We start from the raw sequence: 8,477 nt of genomic DNA, 5'->3' as shown, positions 1-8,477 counted from the left end.
ACTAGATTGCCTACTTACAACCAGATGATGATGATGATGGGCTTCAGCTGCCGTCTGGCTCCACTGGTCTGGTGTAGAACAGGCTCTCTGGAGGCGGTTTGTAACTGTGGTCACAAAAATCAATGTTCTGGGAGAACGGGAAGCAGCTCCATTTTTTGAGGCATTTTGAGGCATTTTTTGAGGGGCAAGGTGTAAGGGCTGCAAGGTGAGTTTGTGTATGTATGGGATGCAGTGTGTGTCTGTAAGGCAGTGTTTCCCAGCCCAGTCCTCAAGGCACACCTACCAGTCCAGGATTTAAGGATTACCCAGTTTTGTCTAAGGTGTTTTTAGAAAAAAAAGAAAAAACACCTTAGACACAACTGGGTCACCCCTAAATCCTGGACTGGTAGGTGTGGAAGGGGTGCATTGTGTGTTGCTGTGTGTAAGGGATGCATTGCTTGTGTATGTGTGTAATGCATTGTGTGTTTTTCTGTGTGCAAGGGGTGCATTGTGTGTGTGATGGATGTCAATCTCTCCCCCTACCCCCATCAATTTCCTTCTTCTCCCCCCCTCCAATTTCCTTCTTCTCCCCCTCCCTCTCATTTCCTCTCCCCCCCTCCAATTTCCTTCCTCCCTCCCCCCTCAAGTTTCCTTCCTCCCTCCCCCCTCAAGTTTCCTTCCTCCCTCCCCCCTCAAATTTCCTTCCTCCCTCCCCCCTCAAATTTCCTTCCTCCCTCCCCCCTCAAATTTCCTTCCTCTCCCCCTCCCTCAAATTTCCTTCCTCTCCCCCCCAAATTTCCTCCCTCCCTCTCCCCCCCACTCCCTCAAATTTCCTCCCTCCCTCTCCCCCCCACTCCCTCAAATTTCCTCCCTCCCTCTCCCCCCCACTCCCTCTCATTTCCTTCCTCCCCCCTCCAATTTCCTTCCTCCCCCTCCAATTTCTTTCCTCTCCCCCTCCCTCAAATTTCCTTCCTCTCCCCCCCAAATTTCCTCCCTCCCTCTCCCCCCCACTCCCTCAAATTTCCTCCCTCCTTCTCCCCCCCACTCCCTCAAATTTCCTCCCTCCCCCCCCACCCACTCAAATTTTCTCCCTCCCCCACTCAAATTTTCTCCCTCCCCCCACTCAAATGTTCTCCCTCCCCCCACTCAAATGTCCTCCCTCCCCCCCCTCAAATGTCCTCCCTCCCTCTCCCCTCAAATGTCCTCCCTCCCTCTCCCTCCAAATGTCCTCCCTCCCTCTCCCCCCAAATGTCCTCCCTCCCTCTCCCCCACCCCCACTCACTGAAATGTCCTCCCTGAGTCCCTGACCCCCCCCGCGGGCGCGCGAGGGAGCACTCTCCCTGGCTGAGTGCTTCCTCTTCAGCTCCCTCGTGCGCCGCGTACTGATGCCGGAGCCGGAAGATGACGTCATCTTCCGGCTCCGGCATCAGTACGGTGCGCGAGGGAGCTGAAGAGGAAGCACTCAGAGGAGAGTGCTCCCTCGCGCGCCCGCCGGGTGTCAGCAGGGCCAGCCTCTGGGGGGCCCTGAGGTGACCGGCTGCTGGGCCTCCCAGGAGAAGAGGCTGGCCCAGTGGGTACATACCGGGCCCCCTGCGACCCGGTATGTACCCACTGAATGTGGGGCCCGGACGACCTGAGCAGTCCGTCCCCCCAGGACCGCATGCCTCTGCCGGCTCTGCTTGGGGCCCCGGGCCAGCTCGGGGCCCCAAGCAGTTGCTTGTTTTGCCTGTCGGCTAGCGACGGGCCTGCATTTGCCACATCACATGTCTGGCTTCAGACTGTACACCCAACGTTAAACCCAGTCTTAACATATCAAACAGAATGAGTAGTGGGAATCCATTAAGAAGAGCCCACATCCGCCCCTTTCTTACACAAGATGCTACCAAGGAGCTTGTCCATACTCTTGTAATTTCCCGCATGGATTATTGTAACCCTCTCCTAATTGGTCTTCCCAAAAGCCGTATTGCCCCGCTACAGTCTGTAATGAATGCTGCCGCCAGACTGATTTTCCTCTCCTGTCGCTCCTCTCACACCTCATCCCTCTGTCAGTCCTTACATTGGCTTCCTGTATCCTATAGGAGTCAATTCAAAGTGCTAACCCACACCTATAAAGCACTGACCAATTCTAGCACCTCTTATATCTCCTCACAGATCCATAAGTATGCTCCTTCTCGGTCTCTCTGCTCTGCCAGTGACCTACTCCTGTCCGTTGTTCGCACCCGTACGGCCAACTCACATTTGCAGGACTTCTCGCGGGCGGCGCCCTTCCTATGGAATAGCCTGCCTACTGCCATCAGACTCTCCCCATGTCTTCAATTGTTTAAGAAGTGCTTTAACCCCTTAAGGACACATGTGACATGTCATGATTCCCTTTTTGGTTCCACGTTTGGTTCTTAAGGGGACACTATAGTCACCAGTGCAACTACATGTATTCCTGACCCTATAGTGTTAACACGACCATCTAACCCCCTCCCCCCCCCCCCCCCCCCCCCCCCCGGGAACCTCATGCCTCCATAAATATAGTAAAAATTTTACTGTATTCAAGCCAGAAGCTGTAAATCTGCATGGTGTTAGACTCAGGAAAAACAAGCAGTCTGCTGACATGTGATAGCCTGATCCAATCACAGTGCTTCCCCATAGGATTGGCTAAGACTGACAAAGAGGCAGAGCCAGCATGATTCAAACGCAGCCCTGGCCAATCAGCATCTCCTCATAGAGATGAATTGAATCAATGAATCTCTATGAGGAAAGTTCAGTGTCTGCATGCAGTGGGAGGAGATACTGAATCACAGGTTGCTCGTGCACAGCAGATCTGAGTGGATGGAGGCATATTATGTCTCCATCAACTCAGAAGTCCCTCTGGTTCACTCTGAGTGACTGCAACTGGAGGTGTTCCTAGCTTTCAATGTAAACACTGTATTTTCTCAGAAAATACAGTGTTTACAGAGAAAGGCTGCAGGGAGCTATAGTTCTCACCTGAACAACCTCATTAAGCTGAAGTTGTTCAGGTGACTATAGTGTCCCTTTAATGACACATGACGGAAATATTCCGTCATGATTCCCTTTTATTCCAGAAGTTGTGTCCTTAAGGGGTTAAAACCCATCTCTTTTATGAAAGCTTATGGCCTCCCAGAGTAACCTCTACCTCACATACCTGTCTCTTGCTCTCTCCTAAAGGGCAGCACTCTATTCTCTCCTCCAGCTCTGCTTCACTCCCACCTTGTTTGATTGCTATTCTCCTGTCCTATTGTGTTTATTAAACCCACCTCCTATAGACTGTAAGCTCGTTTGAGCAGGGTCCTCTTCAAGCTATTGTTCCTGTAAGTTTTCTTGTAATTGTCCTATTTATAGTTAAATCCCCCTCTCATAATATTGTAAAGCGCTACGGAATCTGTTGGCGCTACATAAATGGCAATAATAATAGAGAATTCCAGCTAGAGATTAGAACAATAATGATCTGCTGCCTCACAAATCAGTAGAGAGAAAAGGAATATACCAGACTATATAAAAACATATACAGTACAAATATATGCAAATGTAAAACATATACATAGGGGAATACAGATCCAACAACCATACTTAAAGGGAAACTCCAGTGCCAGAAAAACGATCCGTTTTTCTGGCACTGGAGGGTCCCATCTCCCTCCCACCCACCAATCCCCGGTTACTGAAGGGGTGAAAACCCCTTCAGTCACTTACCTGGGACAGCGGCGATGTCCCTCGCCGCTGTCTCCGCCTCCGCGACGCTCCTCCCAGTGATTGCGTCGGCCGGTGGGCGAGACTGATCTCGCCCACCGGCCGAGGAGACGTAATGAGCATGCGCGGAAATGCCGCGCATGCACATTACGTCTCCCATAGGAAAGCATTGAAAAATCATTTCAATGCTTTCCTATGGGGTTTTGAGCGACGCTGGAGGTCCTCACACAGCGTGAGGACGTCCAGCGACGCTCTAGCACAGGTTTCCTGTGCTAGAAACCAGGAAGTTACCTCTAGTGGCTGTCTAATAGACAGCCACTAGAGGTGGAGTTAACCCTGCAATGTAATTATTGCAGTTTATGAAAAACTGCAATAATTACACTTGCAGGGTTAAAGGTAGTGGGAGTTGGCACCCAGACCACTCCAATGAGCAGAAGTGGTCTAGGTGCCTGGGGTGTCCCTTTAACTTTTACCAACTACCATAAAGGCAAAGTTAAACATATTCCAAAAAAAAAAATAATAATGGTAAGGAACTAACCTGCAGTAAAGTGACTGAAAGGAACACCTGGTTGATTCCAAAAATTCTAATTGTGGCTACACAGAATAAAGGAAAACTAGTCAGGAGAATCCAAAACCTTCCTTCATGCAATTCTACTGGTGAAAACTTAGAAGAGAATTACCACTGTCACATCCAGCAAATACCTAATGTGTCCTTGCAGCCTGTCTCACAGGTTGCTAAGGAAGAATCATAAAGGGGGGGGGGGGGGGGGGAGGGCTCCGTGTCCTGTGGATTCCATGGGGATAGAGGGTGAATTCCCCCTATGGTACAGTGGGTACTATATGCCTATGTATACCAAAAAAATTAAAAGAAGTTGCAAAGCATCCTTTGTCAAATTGATGTGGACTGAAAGACTGAGGGTTTAGAGGAAGGAGTTCCTTTTATTGTTTAATGATGTGTAGGAGTGGGAGGAACTATACCCATCTGTAGTGCTGCCATGGATATATCTAGAAATATAGAATGTGACGGCAGATAAGAACCATTCGGCCCATCTAGTCTGCCCAATTTTCTAAATACTTTCATTAGTCCCTGGCCTTATCGTATAGTTAGCCTTATGCCTATCCCACGAATGCTTAAACCCCTTTACTGTGTTAACCTCTACCAATTCAGCTGGAAGGCTATTCCATGCATCCACTAACCTCTCAGTAAAGTAATACTTCCTGATATTATTTTTAAACCTTTGCCCCTCTAATTTAAAGGACCAATATAGTGCCAGGAAAACAAACCCGTTTTCCTAGCACTATAGGGTCATTAGGCTTCCCCACCCCGCTGGGCTGAAGTGGTTAAAACCCCTGCAGCCACTTACCTTTCTCCAGTGCTGGGGAACTCTCCTCCTCCTGCCGTCAGCACCGAATATGCATGCGTGGCAAAAGCCGCATGCGCATTCAAACCGCCCATAGGAAAGCATTACTCAATGCTTTCCTATGGACGTCAGCGTCTTCTCACTGTGATTTTCAAAGTGAGATTTGCGGAAGCGGCCTCTAGTGGCTGTCAGTGAGAGGCTGGATTAACCCTAAGTGTAAACATTTCTCTGAAACTGCTATGTTTACAGCTGCAGGGTTAAAACTAGCTGAAGTGGTCTGGGTGCCTGTAGTGGTCCTTTAAGACTATGTCCTCTTGTTGTGGTAGTTTTTCTTCTTTTAAATATAGTCTCAATGAAGTGGTCTGGGTGCCAGGTCCCCCAGGGTTTAACCCTGCAGCTGTAAACATAGCAGTTTCAGAGAAACTGCTATGTTTACATTGCAGGGTTAATCCAGCCTCTAGTGGCTGTCTGCCTGACAGCCACTAGAGGCGCTTCCGCGAAACTCAATGCGAAAATCGGATTGAGCATGCAAAACGTCCATAGGAAAGCATTGAGTAATGCTTTCCTATGGGCGGTTTGAATGCTCGCGCGGCTCCACTCGGGAGCTGACGTCGGCGGGGGAGGAGAGGTCACCAGCGCCGATGGAGCCCGACGCTGGATTAAGGTAAGTGGCTGAAGGGGTTTTAACCTAAGGACTAAATAGTGCCAGGAAATCAAGTTTGTTTTTCTGGCACTATAGTGGTCCTTTAAATGTTTCTATCATATCCCCCCTGTCTTGTTCTTTCCGCCAAACTATAAATGTTAAGTTCCTTTAAAGGGATACTATAGCCGCTAGAGGCACTTCTGCGACGCTGGATGCGAAATTCGCATCCAGCGTGCAAAACATCCATAGGAAAACATTGAGAAATGCTTTCCTATGGACTGTTTGAATGCGCGCGGCTCTTGCCACTCATGCATATTCTGCTCCATTTGGGAGCTGGCGGAGGAGGAGCGGTCACCAGCACTGAGGGATCCCACCGCTCGATAAAGCTAAATGACTGAAGGGGTTTTAACCCCTTAAGCGCCAAGGGAGGGGGACCCTGAGGGTGGGGGGGGGGGTCCTAAGGATGCTATAGTGTCAGGAAAATGAGTTTGTTTTCCTGACACTATAGTGATCCTTTAACCTTTCCTTATAAGTTTTATCCTGCAATTCATTAACCAGTTTAGTAGCCCTTCTCTGAACTCTCTGTAAAGTATCAATATCCTTCTGGAGATACAGTCTCCAGTACTGCGTACAATACTCCGAGTGAGGTCTTACCAGTGTTCTGTACAATGGCATGAGCACTTCCGTCTTTGTACTGCTAATACCTCTTCATATACAACCAAGCATTCTGCTAGCATGTACTGATGCTCTCTTACATTGTCTGCCTACCTTTAAGTCATCTGAAATAATCACCCCTAAATACCTTTCCTCAGATGTTGAGGTTAGGACGCTATCAAATATTCTGTACTCTGCCCTTGGGTTTTTACATCCAAGATGCATTATCTTGCACTTATCCACATTAAATGTCAGTTGCCACAACTCTGACCATTTTTCTAGTTTACCTAAATCATTAGCCATTTGCCTTATCCCTCCTGGAACATCAACCCTGTTACATATCTTAGTATCATCAGCAAAAAGACATACATTACCATCAAGACCTTCTGCAATATCACTAATAAAAATATTAAAGAGAATGGGTCCAAGTACAGATCCCTGAGGTACCCCACTGGTGACAAGCCCAAGCTTCGAATATATTCCATTGACTACAACCCTCTGTTGCCTTTCACTCAGCCCCACTGCCTTACCCATTCAACAATATTGGAATCCAAACTTAAAAATTGCAGCTTATTGATGAGCCTTCTATGTGCAACAGTGTCATATATGGGACTTAAACAGTTTGATGAGTAATGTGCAACTGTACTGATTAATAATGGAAGAAAAAAATCATAAAATGTATGTGGTTGTGGGGGGCACATAGCACTGGCCTGGTGTTGCCAGTGTGTTAATCAGGCAGTGGGTTATTTCTAAATGCTGTGCAAACACCAGTCCACATTGATTATGTTCAAATGTAAAGTGTAATATGTGTATGTTATGCTTAGTTATTAGCACACCGCTATCCTGCAAAAATAATCTCTACCTATGTAGAAAGAACGGATACTGAACATATTAAAACACCAACACAGATACATACAGCTTCATACAGAACAAGAACTTATGAAATTACATTTGTAGCCACACAATAGATTTTCTCCAGTGAGCCTGCAGTCTGATGGTGTGGGGCAATTCGGTCTGAGCAATGTAGCAAACTGTGCATGCTCTAACTCGGAGGTCTCTAAGTAGATACTCTCCTCACACTGTATACACGGTATGGGTCTGACACAGAGCCATCAAAATGACAAGTACAGTGAGAAGGAACTTAACCCAGGCAGTCAAGTACAGATCTCCTATGGGAAAGCAATGTTATTGGCCGAGATCATCACTTCTGATGATCTCTGCCAAGGAGGCTGCCTGGGGCAAAGCCACACGCCACCTGGCCAATCAGCATCTACTCATGGAGATGCACTAAATCAATATATCTCTGAGGAAGGGTCAGAGTCTCCATGCAGAGGGTGGAGTCACTTAATGTCAGTGCAGCACTGGAGGTGTCCCTAGGCTGTAATGTAAACACTATTATCCATGAAAAGACCGTGTTTACTGCAAAAAGGCTGCAAAGACTGACTATACTCACCAGAACAACTACATTAAGCTGTAGTTGTTCTGGTGACTATAGGGTCTGTCCCTTTAAATTTGAATTGCAAAGAATTCAAAAACATTTATTATATCCAAAAATATTTCAATTTGTATTCTCAACGTTAGCTCAGGGTTATTCTTTCAAGTGTAAATTGTCAAGAATTCAAAGTAAATTTTAAACTTTAGGACAAAACGATAACTTTTCCAGTCAGTATAGTAGTAAATCAAATTTGACGATCTCAGCCTATCCAATGCTTTCAAATAGGAAAGCACCGGGAGCCTCTTGTGCGTGCATGGCCAAACGCTGTTCTGCGCCAATCAGCATCTCCTCATAGAGATGCATATCTATGGAGAGCATTCAGCATGGCGAAAATGAACACCAGTACTGCACACTGAGCAGCACTGACACAGGAAGCACCTCTAATGGCTGTCTGAGTGACTGACACTAGAGTTGTTACTTGACAGTAATGTAATGCAAACACTGCCTTTTCTCTGAAAAAGGAATGTTTACATTAAAAAGCCTGGAGGCACAGGCTATAGTCACCAGAACCACTACATTAAGCTGTAGTTGTTCTGGTGACTATAGTGTCCCTTTACGTGACTAACCCTGAGCTTTGGCCTAGAATTAGATATTCACTTAAGATTCCTAAAAATTCACAATTAAGTGAATAACCCTGTAATAGTCAGAC

This window comes from Pelobates fuscus, chromosome 1 (genome assembly GCF_036172605.1).
Source record: "Pelobates fuscus isolate aPelFus1 chromosome 1, aPelFus1.pri, whole genome shotgun sequence".
In the NCBI taxonomy this organism is placed as follows: Eukaryota; Metazoa; Chordata; class Amphibia; order Anura; family Pelobatidae; genus Pelobates; species Pelobates fuscus.
Note: the sequence above shows the minus strand (reverse complement) of the source record.